General features: G+C 41.6%; 1 protein-coding gene across 1 annotated transcript in view; it reads right to left on the bottom strand.

Annotated features, from left to right (window-relative positions):
• The window catches only part of LOC109036419 (uncharacterized), a 685,415-nt gene that overhangs the window by 143,114 nt on the left and 529,430 nt on the right, over positions 1–12,871 (bottom strand). The gene's annotated exons all lie outside the window — the stretch shown is intronic.

Genomic DNA, 12,871 nt, shown 5'->3' on the forward strand with positions numbered 1-12,871 from the left:
CAAAGTGGATTAAAGGGAAATGTTTTTCGACCACAATTCAACTACAGGAACTACTTATTACGCTTATATTGATACGTTACTGGGTGCCATTGCCTCCGTGCATAAATGAGTGTTTTATGAATGAAAAAAAAAATATCAAAGCAAACCACAGTATTTTGAAAGTTTGAAGTTTGTGGTTCAAATAATTTAGTTCTCATAAGGGAGTATTTAAAACATAAATCGACTAAGTTCGCGGGTTGAAATCATCAAAATGAAATAACATTCTATTTCATTCCGAGCCTCAATCGGCGTTAATTCAACAGAAATTGCCTGAAAGTTACCTCTTTGAATAGTACAGTGCGTTTGTTGTCGTGAATTAAACTTCGGTAAATAAAATCTATCTGCTGAAAAATTACATCTTCCACTTGAACTCCTCTTGCCTTCTCCCTAACGTCACATTTGGATACCATTATTGTGCAAGGGATACCTAGATAGGCAAATTAACGGCATGTCTAATGTCTCAAAAGTAAGTCATGTCTATTAGACAGATCTGCCATGAATGCTCGAGGAGTGAATCTTCAGGCCCACCGAGCGGCGGGCGGCGCTGGAAAATGCAGTGGCGGAGCGCGTTGATTGGCCGACTGGAAATGCGAGCCAGGAGCGATTCGCCGATTCATCGAGGGACTTCCGCGGGTCCATGACTCGGCGTGGCTGCATTTCGCGAACCTTGCTGCCAAACCGGACGCTAAAATAACATATTTTTGACGCTTTTCAAGGTCTCGGCCAACGAGACGCAGAACGTAACGCGGCCCACGCGGAGCTTAGATTTCTTAAGAGAGCAGAAAATTACAATTTAAGTAAGTACTCTTCGGCCAACTTTAGTTCACACTCTGAAAATTGACGCTTGAAGTGGAAGCTGAGAATGGAGGTCATCGGCCATCTGACGTGAATTTGAGGTTTTTTCTATATGAGTTTCTAAACTATTTCTAAAAATCTACGAGTGCGAGCCTCTTACTTGACCTTCGAGTTTAGATAATTCCGAATTGCTCCACGTTAAAAGGCCTCTACGTCAAAAAGCGACTCATTGTCAGAAATTTTCTACTCAGCAGTTCTTGGAATAATCCAGAATCTATGGTGTTCCATCTAAAAAATTTCTATTGTATTACTTCTTCAACTGTCTTACCGTAAGTGCGGTATATGGTTATCTCGAGGAAACTTGACAAAGTTCAACTCACCTGGAACAAAAAAGCAAAACAAACACATTAGTATTTTTATCTCATTTTGTATCGAAGAACAACATTTTCCACCTTAATTTCAATACTGATTCCAATTTGTCAATAAACGAATTTTACAAACAAACTAATCTTTCTTGAACGCATGGCACCAAGTAACACACTCGGAAGTGCATGAATTGAAATCAATGACCTTTGTTGGGTTTGGTCCGGATAGGCAGTTAAACTAACTGCCGAGCAAAGCGGAGAGTATCATCAGAATTTAAGGCGCGCAAAGCCAAATGGTGCTTCTGAAATACTTTACCAATGATACCTTCACGAATGTCGATACGAATCTGTGCACGCAGTAAGCACGGCATTCTGCTTGCAAATCGCAGGCAATTGCTACTGCCTGTAATAACCATACGCATGGCCTCTTGTCTACTTATTAAAAAGGAAAAAAACAAAAAGTGGCCCGAATCGTATGTAACAAGGAAGGACTTTTTGGCTTTAAGCCCCTGGTTCTTCAAACTCCTTGGCTTTGTTTTCCCCGCGAAATGGTATGGACCCAGCACCATTACCCCACCTTGTTCTTATTAAATAGTTTTCTCGACAAGCCTTTTACGACGTTTTCCCCACTTCATCCTAAATTTTTACATGTGACCCCACCGGCTACCTCGCTTGAGGGGTTCAACCCGATCAAAAACACGTAAAACCAGACAGAGGCTGGAGGCCGCTCGAGGAATGGAATAACGGTCTGGAAAGTCGGATGGAAAATGAGTGATGAGGAAGGTCAGTCGATCTCGATCGGGGTGAAATCAGGCATTTAAATTAAGACGCGCTGGCGCGGCGCTCGGCCGAAGCTGGAGTCTGTCCGTCAAATCTGACGAGACCCAAGAGGAGCCGTCGTCCGACGTAGTGGTGGTCGCTCGTCTTCCATCAGTGACATTTGACTCCGGGAAAATTTCATCGAGAACAAAGCAACACCCGAAAGAATCCATCTCGAGAGATGGATTCTCTCCCCGGCGCGGTAAAGGTGAGGCCCGCGTTGCCGCGTGCCATTGAGACAAGAGAAAAATTAAACCGTGATGTAAATATGAATCGGACTCAGGATTAAAATAAAATCTAAACCCGTTGATATTTAACTTGGACTGGCCAACGTTTTCGGCTATGTGTGAAGAAGCACTGGAAAAAAAAACACATTGGATCTAGAGTCCAGACTCTTGAAAACATTGACAAGAAAAAATACTCTTGATTCAATCAGATTTAAGCCTAAATCAAAAGGAGATCCGCTCAAATTAAGAGGCTTGGTTCTTGATTTAAGCAAAAATCCGATTGAATCAAGAATATTTTTTCTTGTCGATGTTTTTAAGAGTCTGCACTCTAGATCCAATGTGTTTTTTTTCCAGTGAGGGCGTAAGTTTTTAACTTTAAGGTGGAGGAACTGAAACGGAACAATGGCGGGAGTCAGTCAGAAATGGACTCAGTATGCTATAGAGCACATGAGAATAATGAAAATCTAAAATTTGAAATTTTCAAAAAAAAGTCATAAGTTGAATTTCGAAGTTTCTAACGAAATGGAGAAATTGCACGGGTCTGAAAATATGGTGAATTTTACTTTTAAAGGCTACTGTTTAAACTAAGTGTGAAAATATCCTTGGTTTAAAAAATGGACAATTATTGGAGGAGACCAAATTACCTAATCTGCTGAAGTGCATGGGTTTAAGTAGGTTAAAATAAGAAAAAAAACTATGAGAAATACTTTGAACTCAGCTCATTAAACGCTTTCAGACATTTTTTTCGTGAAAATTCTTAACTCTAGCATAATCGTTGCGGGATGCATGCGCAGCCCGACGCCTGACGCAGCCCCTACAAAATCTTCAACTTTTAATGGAAAAAGAAACACTTTTCAGATTGAAATTTGATTTTGCATCCCCGATTGTTGTCATAAGTTTTCGAACTTTCGCCTCCTCCGCATGAGTCGACAAGTTCGACTTAAATTTTTCCAAATTTCAGGCAGTCTGACAGCGCGGTCCGGCGGCGAATGGCGCAGTGGCAGTGGCGAATTGGCGCGATAACGGCGCTAATTCGAGTGACTGCCCGGCTGAAATTTGACCTACATCAACTGTGACACGGACTCGCCCGAGGGCACGTTCCCGGGAGCGTCCGCGTCCATTTCTGCCCCCGCGAGCTTTGTCTCGGAGCCCCCCCCCCCCCCCCCGGGGGGAAATTCGAGCCGAGAGACGCATACCGCGCTCCTGCAACTGCACAGATCAAGGAGAGACGTCCACGTCAGACTCGCTTAGCGCTCCGCCCGCCGGCGCTGGATTCTTGTGAATCGTGCGGAAAATCTCCAAGGCCACGCCAGGACCATTTTCATCCCATTCGTTTTAACTATCAGTGTGAGCACAGGTTTCTATGTCTGGACGTTCGCCCATCCCTGGCTGATAACTGAGAGGCTGCACTGGGAAAAAAAACCACATTGGATCTAGAGTCCAGACTCTTGAAAACATTGACAAGAAAAAGGACTCTTGATTCAATCAGATTTAAGCTGAAATCAAAAGGAAATCCGCTCAAATTAAGAGGCTTGGTTCTTGATTTAAGCTTAAATCCGATTGAATCAAGAGTATTTTTTCTTGTCGATGTTTTTAAGTGTCTGGACTCTAGATCCAATGTGCTTTTTTCCCAGTGCACCTTGATTTTATTATTCTTTTTAACGCGACCTTTTTCTCAGCGAAACGAGTTAATTTTATTTCACATGCTAATAATTGTCCATTCCTCGAATCAAAAGTAAAAACTCTTAAAAACCCGTGAAGGTTTGTGAATCGGGAGCGAAATTTTAGTAAGTGCAATAGGTGATTTCAACAATTGGTCATAAATATGGGTAGACATGCGGCTTATGGATAAGAACATGCCGTCGGTTGTCTTTTTATCTACAACCATTCTTCCTCTTGCGTTGAAGTCCCTCAATCAGTCAACAAGTTCTCTTTGTAATACTCATCAAAGAAAAAGGAAAAAAGCAAGGCAAAATAATGAACAGTTTGAATATACTAACTGCGGGAAAAGAAGAGTTAGAAAGCGGGTCACCATGGCCGCACGATACCCAAAGCGCCTTCATTTTTTTGCATATGCAGTGAGCACATCCGGTAGACACGAATAGATGCATCCCTTTGTCGGGATATCATCCGAAAACGCTTCCTGCCTATACGAGGAACTGTGAAAATTTGTGAAGATTTGTCTTCATCCTTCATAAATTTTCTATGATTTTTATAAACTTTAATGGTTGCGAAAACTCTAAGCATAACATTTTGTTGAAAATCACTTTATTCGCCATTCATGAAGGATAATGCAACCAACATGAAAACGCTACATTCATTTTCTGAAGAATATATAAAAACTAATGAAAAATGCATGCAACAAACCTTTAAATTAGATCTTCCGTGCGGAAATTTGACGCTTGGTCGAACATCATCCAAAGTTGAGGCAGGGATTTTGCTGGCAGAATCCAGGTAAGCGGTCACGTGACCGTTGACGTACACCCACACTCGACGCATTTTTTCGGGCGGGAATTTTAAAGTTCAAAATAATTATTTCAAGTTACAGTTTTTGCACGCAAAAAACTTCTAAAACGTTCCAAACTAATGGTTGAAAAATGTCCAGGATAGAACACCGAGCACTGACCGAATATGAAGGAATACTCAAATTGTTCAACGGTACAAATCCACACAAGAAGATGGTTCATTTGCCCGGATTTAAAAACCGGAGACGAATCGTTTAAAAAACCTGAAAAGAGATTTTGAAAGTCCTGGTCAAAGACAAAAAGAGACTTTCCATTTGGGAGCTTCCACTTTTTAGGCTCCACCACTATATCCGTAGCGTTATTTCATGACTGTTGATTGGCATGTTCAGTAGTTTGTTACAGAAACAGGCCGTTATACAGTTAATTTCCTTTAGACGCTGCTTAATGCATAGCTGAACACCTGGCAAAAAGGTGAGATCAGTACGGTTGCTGATGAGAATACTACACGTGGTAGGTTGCCAGGATGCTACAATATGGATGCTGCTAGATTCTAGAGGGAGGTCTGTATATGTCTCTGGTTTTATTGGTCGAATATGCTATCAATACAATCCTATGATAAAGTTGGCACGCCTCTGCTTTAAGGTAATGATTACACTTTTTAGGGTTCAAAACTAAGTTTTTCAAATCGCTAACAGCAAGCTCGAAGCAGAGGAATCAGCACTTCGGGCAAAAAATGTAGGCACAGAGTTTGTGACATGAAATTAAAGCCTGCCTCCATAATAAAACATTCCATAATTTCATTTTCCTTCAAGCTTGAATGATTAATGCGGCAAAATAAAGAGAGAAGACGGTCCTATCGACGAGGATTGTGGGAAGTCGAGAGATGAAACACCTCAAAACAATACGCCATAAAAACGCAGGATGTCAATCAGGAGAGCAACGAGGTAACAACAAAATAGAATCAAATAGGAGAGCTACGACAACGACAGGTGTGAGGTTTAATTGGCTCTGAGAGTGGGCGCCAATGATGCGACGCAGGGTAGTATATGAGGACTTTTAATGAGCGCCCTGAAAGGGGGCTTTGCACGGTCTGAGAATCTACGAGCCGATTGTTTCACACTTTCTCCCGCGCAGCCCACGGTTTTCCGAAATGATCGAAAGTGTTGTAACGACGGTTTCCAAAAATTGGCCTGGATGACGTAGTATTGTTGCCAGATTGCGTTACGGAATTGCATGCGGTAGCCTTCATCAAATGCACTAATATAAAGATATTATTTTCAGGTTCTAAAAATTTAGATCGCCTGTAGGTTGAATTCACTTTTGTTAATAGAAATATTCCAGTTCCAGTCAAAGTTACGTGCAATGAAGTAAATTTTATAAGGTTTATTTAATTCTATACTACTTTCAATAAAATTAGAAATCAATTATAGGCTACATACAACTTTTCGTCATGGAATAAACATTACACAATTATAAGTGCATTCGTAAGAAAAATTTAGGAGGGTAATATATCTTCAAGAAATGTGAGTTCCAAAAAATATGTAATCGATCGCCATCAGAGGCAACCTCGAGAAATAATAGAAGATAGGTTTTTTTTATTTGGGGGGGGGGGGGAGAGATTCTGGGAGAAAAGCAGCCATTAGAAAGATTCAATAGTCTTAGTTCAAAAATTGCATAAATGGACGCACAAAATCACCATTGCACTGCAGCTTTTATGCTAGGTGCCACTCAATCATCGTTGCGTTTGCTGGATATGTTTCTGGTTGTTTCTCTGGTAGTAGAGAATTTCTGTCCTTTTCGACAACTGCTTTTTTTATATCAATTGATGGCTGAAATCAACACCAAAATAGAAAAAGAAAAAAAATTAATTCCTGCCTTACAAACAGCAACTTCAGAGGGTGTAATGTTACTTTGAATTTGGATGCTGTGACCTCTAATACGATTAAAGTGGAATAATTCCTACTAAACCTGACAACTACACGACTCAGCTCAGTCCTAAACCCGAATCGAAATCCTCCCACCGGCTCAAATAAGCGCGAGATAAAATCTTATCCCGGTAAGCATCTGCCATCGATACGCCTCGTTCAAGGGGCGTTCGGGATTCTTCATTACAGCGTTTGGACCAAAGAACCGATTCTTCTGTTTTAAAGAGAAAAAAGAGAGTATTGTAATCCCTGACTCTCTTCCATTCAATATTAAGCGACCATTTCCAAATTGATCCACAAAATATATCTCTCAAGCAGCGAGACGACAGACACTTATAAATGGAGCGATCGGCAAGCTCGAAGTATCAGTACTTTTTTTGAGATTTTGAGTATCGATAGAAAATGTATCGTATGATTTCTACGTCGAAGAAAAGGAAATGATGTACAGTTTGGGGAAATTTCATCGTGTTTCGTTCTGAAATAGTTAAACTAATTCATGAGTGGCTAAATGTGACGGAACACAATAAGAGAGTGACAAAAATAATGCGGACGCATGTATGACGAGGTCTTTGGAAGTCCTAGATAGTTCATAAGACGCGTGACTAAATTAGCTGTAATTACTGAGGAAAACTACCATAATTGGGAGTTTACTACTTAAGATCCCGCGCGCTTTTCCTGCCTTCTCCGGATTACTGGACAATTGAATTACTGATTATTCGAATTCTGAAAGTGCACACGTCAGAGAGTCGTATTGGATGATTGTTGTATACCATAGCAAAGTAAGAACTAAATCTGCCCAAACGAGGAGAATTTGCTCATCATGATCTTATGCTCATCAATAGTAATCAACAATCAAGAGGACATTTACGAAATTGATCCATCCTCGCGTCCGTTTTTTAGGGAGGAAACATTCCACAAAATCAATAGGGTCCATTTTGAGGACCAGAATGCACGAATTTATACAGTATAACGATAGAGATTCTGGCGCCAGGCCCACCACGAGAATTCGAGGGATGAAGACTCTTAACACGGCCCCGCTTCCTCCCGGGCGGAAACCGCGCATCTTGAGAACAGCCTCCCATCATGATACGTGCTTTTACCTCAAAAAGGCTTTACACAGCTGCAGGACCCTATCCTGACCGCCCATTCAAACTGCCCCCTCCGTACAAACCACGCAACGCCAACGAAATACCAATGCAGATACGCGGTTTTCGCCTACCGCGGCAGAGAGCGTACCTGTGTTCGGGGAGCTCCTTCCTGCACAAGACAGGACCCGCTGTTTTTATAAACAACCACTTGAGATTCAGAGCAGAACGCGGGGTAGCGGGGCGGGGGGGAGGGGTGCCTTGCCCAACATTCGGAAAGGCCGGGCAGGTGGGCGAGAAAATAAAGACCAGAAGAACAGAGACCTCTCCGGTGAATGTGTTCCGTATGACTTTGAGCGATAATCGGTTTGTGTGATATGCACGCCTGGAGCCGGGGTCCGGGCGGAGGTCCCATTCTGCCGCGCTAAGGAAGAACGTCGTAAGAACATTCGAGAGATGCCAAATTTCTCTCAATAAAACATGTATTTTTGACAATATTCATGAACGTTTTTCCTTGAAATTTTCAGATATGTTAGATTAAATCGCGTACAAAACCGTCCGAAAATTTTGGAAAATAATGTTCACAACACTGGAAAAAAAACACATTGGATCTAGAGTCCAGACTCTTGAAAACATTGACAAGAAAAAATACTCTTGATTCAATCGGATTTTTGCTTGAATCAAAACGAAATCCGCTTAAATTAAGAGCCTTGGTACTTAATTTGATTGAATCGAGAGTACTTTTTCTTGTCGATGTTTTTAAGAGTCTAGACTCTACATCAAATGTGTTTTTTTTTCCAGTGAATTTTCCCACTAAATTCGGTTTTTGTTGGATGAAACTTGGCAACGTCTGAAGGCTCGTACGGCGTTCTTCCTTAGCGCGGAAGCATTGTCCAGTGTGACGTCACGGCCCTTTCATTCTCCTCCGCGGAGCGAGACCGGTTGGCGTCGCGGTTTCCACGTCGTGCAAGCTTTTCCGGCGGCTCCGAGGGGAATACGTGATTTTTTCGACCGTCCGGCAACGCTGGGTCGCGATTCGCCATGGTCGGTCTCTCTTACGTCCTAATTTTGTAGGGTCTACCTCAACGGATTTCCCTGAACCCCCTTATTTAAATAAGCCGCGGAGCACACCTCGGCGGGTCACTCTGCCTCGAAAGTGGATCTCACCTGTGAAAAGGAACCCTTTTTCTCGGGAACCGGGAGTTATAAGCATATTCGGCTTGGATTTGTTCCGAATACCGGTTCTTTTGGAACCTAATTCCGAGCAGACTCCACCAAAGGGTCAGTTGCGGTAATCGTATGATCGTATTTCGGTGGTTGAAACAAATATTAGGGGGAAAATAATAATACCGGTCTATTCACACGCCAATGTTCAACGTTCACTATTACCAAAGATATCTTGGAATTATCAATGACCGATTCTACGTTTCCGCTGGTTACCCCATTTTCTGATGCAACCGAAACGAAATAAATTATAGTATGAATTAATACAGTCATTGACGTCATCCCTTACGGTAGGGCACACGGCACACCATAGTTTCTCCTACTTTGATCCTGACATAGATGGACGAAGAGCGAACAAATTCAAGGTATTTGAAGATGAATTCAAGATGGAGTAAAAAACCATGGTTTATACTACCACAGTATTGCCGTACTGAGGAAGAACGCCGTCTGAACATTGGAGAGTTACCAAATTTCCTATCAGAAAATAGTTATTTTTGAAGAAAGTTAAAAATATTTTTCCTTGAAATTTTCAGGAACATTAAGTGAAATTGACAAGAAAATTACCTGAAAAATTGGAGGAAAAATCATCACATTTTTTGAAGGACGATATCTTCCTTCTTAAAAATAAATAGGAAACTTTATGTCCGGGTAGATGAAGTTATTTTTGCTAATAATTGTTCGCGCTGCAATTCTCAAAATATGATTCTGCGGCTAGCGCAACTAGTCTTGAAAAAGTTCTTTTTCAGGGCAAAGACACAAACGAATACCCTTTTTTTCTTCTTTTTCTTTCCAGAAGAATCATCGCTGTAACCTTAAAACGACGTACGTGGACGGCAGGCCGACACGTACGGCAAGGCTCCAGCAATCTTGCCGAGGTCCGACCGGCGTGCGATCTGGGTTGCGCGACGCAAAACCGCAGCATCTTTTGCAGAGGAAAATACGTAAACACGATACGTGGATTATTGCACATAATTATAATTAAAACAGTCGCATCCACTGGCGTGTTGCTCAAGAGCCGCGCTGCCAGACGTGACGCGAACATCCCCGTCGGCTTATTCCTGCTCTGCCGTGATAAGAAAAAACGTCGTATGAACCTTCAGGCGTTGCCAAATTTCTCTTAATAAAACACGAATTTCCCGGTAAACTTATGAATATTTTCCTTCTCATTTTTCAGATTATATTGTTCGCAATTTCATTTGAAGTTCCTGAAAATTTCGAGGAAAAATGTTCATAACGTTCCGCAAAAATAAACATTTTAACGGAGGAAATTTGGCAACTCTCGAATGTTCATACGGCGTTCTTCCTTAGCACGGCAGTGCTCGCGGAAGATCCCGTCGGGCGATCGTGCGGCGCGTCCCGGGGGGAGTTGCGTCAGACTGGAAAATCCTCGTGCTGTCGGCAATTATTGTCGTCGGGACACCGCCGCGGACCAGGAATGCCTCTCCTGCCGACAAAGGTCAAATTTGCCACTAATTATGTCACTGGAGTGGCCGCGAGATTCATCTCACGTTAAATAATGGATCCGACATTTTTATGCTCCTCAGCGCGGGACGAGCGCGTTTTACCGGGCTGATTAGCAAGGGAGATTCTAGGGTATTCGATCATGTAACGAAAAGACCGAGAGGAAGTTTTTTTATTTACTCATTTTTGTTTTTGATTGATTTACAGTTGGACGGATTTGACAAGTATTATCCTAACTGCATTTCACGTTGCCTGAGTTTCCACGTTGGAAAAATGTTAGAAGTATTCAACAAAAAGTATCGCAACTTATACGGCATGATTTACGGTCAACTAGTCAATATTTGAGTCACGATCAATTGGACCACATTTCTATCAAACGGAACTAAGTGCATTATGACTGGCCCTGTTATACACATATACTAATGGGTCTCAGTTCACGTCTTCATGCACATAGTAGTTCTCAGCAAAATAATCCAATTATCAGTCGTCAGCAGGCGGGCCCAGCAATAATGACATATGCACGTATATGTAGTTTTTGGTTGGGAAGTATCACCCCTGTAAATATTACGATCTTGCGATGATTTTAGGACAGCAATTTCTGACTACTGAATTCCCTGAAAATGAAGTTTTGAGCAGGAAATTCTTGGTTTGAATCCAGTTTTTTTTTTCTCATTTACTCTGCATATTCTTACTCACAGTTCAATTTATTTACAATCTTATGAAAAGCCAAGAGATCTAAGTTGTTGTTCCATTCCTCCTGCCTCTGTAAAATCTGGTACCGTCAGACTGACTCTTGGACCGAATCTGGTGAGGAGGGACAAGTTTTTCGGCTTATCGTAAAAACGACACAATTGACATTAATTATTCTATAAAAAAGAAGCTTTTGGTTCTATACTAATCATCATTTTCCATTCGTCCAGAGCTGAATCGTACTTAATCGAACCATAACCTTAAATACCTTCAGCCTGCCTGAAATGGTGCATCGGTAGATACGCTGTGCATGGCCGCTGCAAGTGCCTGCCGTCGCGAGGATCGGGGAAGGGGAAGTTACGGCAAAACAGGGTTGCATACTGTTGTGACCTATAATCTCCTCTCAACACGGCTAGTAAATAGTTTCATTCGATTTGGCAACACTGCGTGCGCAATACGCAACGGAAAAATTAATACGCAGGACGCACGAAAGCCGCACGAAGCGATCGCCGTGCAAGAATGAATGGAGGTTGACTGTTGAATCGAGATTCAATCATTTTTATTCACTACTTGTCCGAGTGCTTTGAGGACACCCGCCGATTTACGAAAAGTGGCGATGGAGGGGACACTATGCCTTCTTAGGCGATGGCCAGTGTTTATAGGTCCCCTCCGGCGTAGGTGATTGTAAGAGGAGAAATCGGTGGACACAACGCGACAGGCGTGAAAATTCGGTGTGCATTGATTCTGATATTGATTATATCAACATTGGTAAATGGGGCAATCATTGAGATGAATTGGAAGCACTGGTACAGCAAAGGAGGTTGAACTTGGATTACAATTTGCAAAAAGGAACCAAGGGCATCAATGGTGCTAGGATTGTGCAACTTGCATCCTTTGCAATAAAAGTACTGGAATCATGCAAAAAATTAAATTTACAAAGGTAATTTTCGTATTGAATGCATAGCTTATTTCGAGTAAAGATAAGCCTTGCTTAGATGATCAGTTTATGTTTGCAAGGTAAAGGAAGTTGCACAATCTTAGCGACATTGGAATGATCTTGGCTCCTTTTTGTAAAATACAATCCAACTGATAGCTTTGAAAGTTAGCTTATGCACTTTTTTATTTTATTTTTTGGTTTGGACTTTTACGCACGAATCCAAAATGACACTTCCGGATTCACTGAAGATTTTACTGTTTCAAGATGTTACTTTTACATATCAGCCGCAAGGTTGCCAGATTGTCCAATAAGAAGTGGATAATTTGCACGGGTTTATATGGGGAAAATGCTGCTATTTCAGCTTTATCTGGCAATTATGCGTCAGCGTGGGATCGCAATGATGGTGAATTTCTGACAACGGTATATTTTTTATTTGAAGTGGCACCGCGAAATATTTTATTACAGGAAGGCGAAAAAAGCTGAATTCTCGATTTGTTATAGTCCATACAGCTCATTGATCATTTCAAAAGTTCTCGCTTGATTTCCCCGAAAGACGTTCTAACGCAACGATTCGTGGAAGTAATTTAGTGATACTTCCTCTGGAATTCCTCAAGCATGAGTCCGAGGACGAAAGTGTCAAAATATCGCCGACAAATCCCCCTGTCGTTTTAAATCTCTCATCAACATTCTTTCTTCTGCAGCAAAAAATGGTAGAAAACAAATAGTGAAATGGACATTTCATGATGCAAAGAGGTAAAGGTAAAGGTAAAAGATATGTGAGGCCTTATATGTAACAATGGCGGATGAGAAAAATTACCTTTTAGAAACACGCCCATAAA

This window comes from Bemisia tabaci, chromosome 6 (genome assembly GCF_918797505.1).
Source record: "Bemisia tabaci chromosome 6, PGI_BMITA_v3".
Taxonomy (NCBI): Eukaryota; Metazoa; Arthropoda; class Insecta; order Hemiptera; family Aleyrodidae; genus Bemisia; species Bemisia tabaci.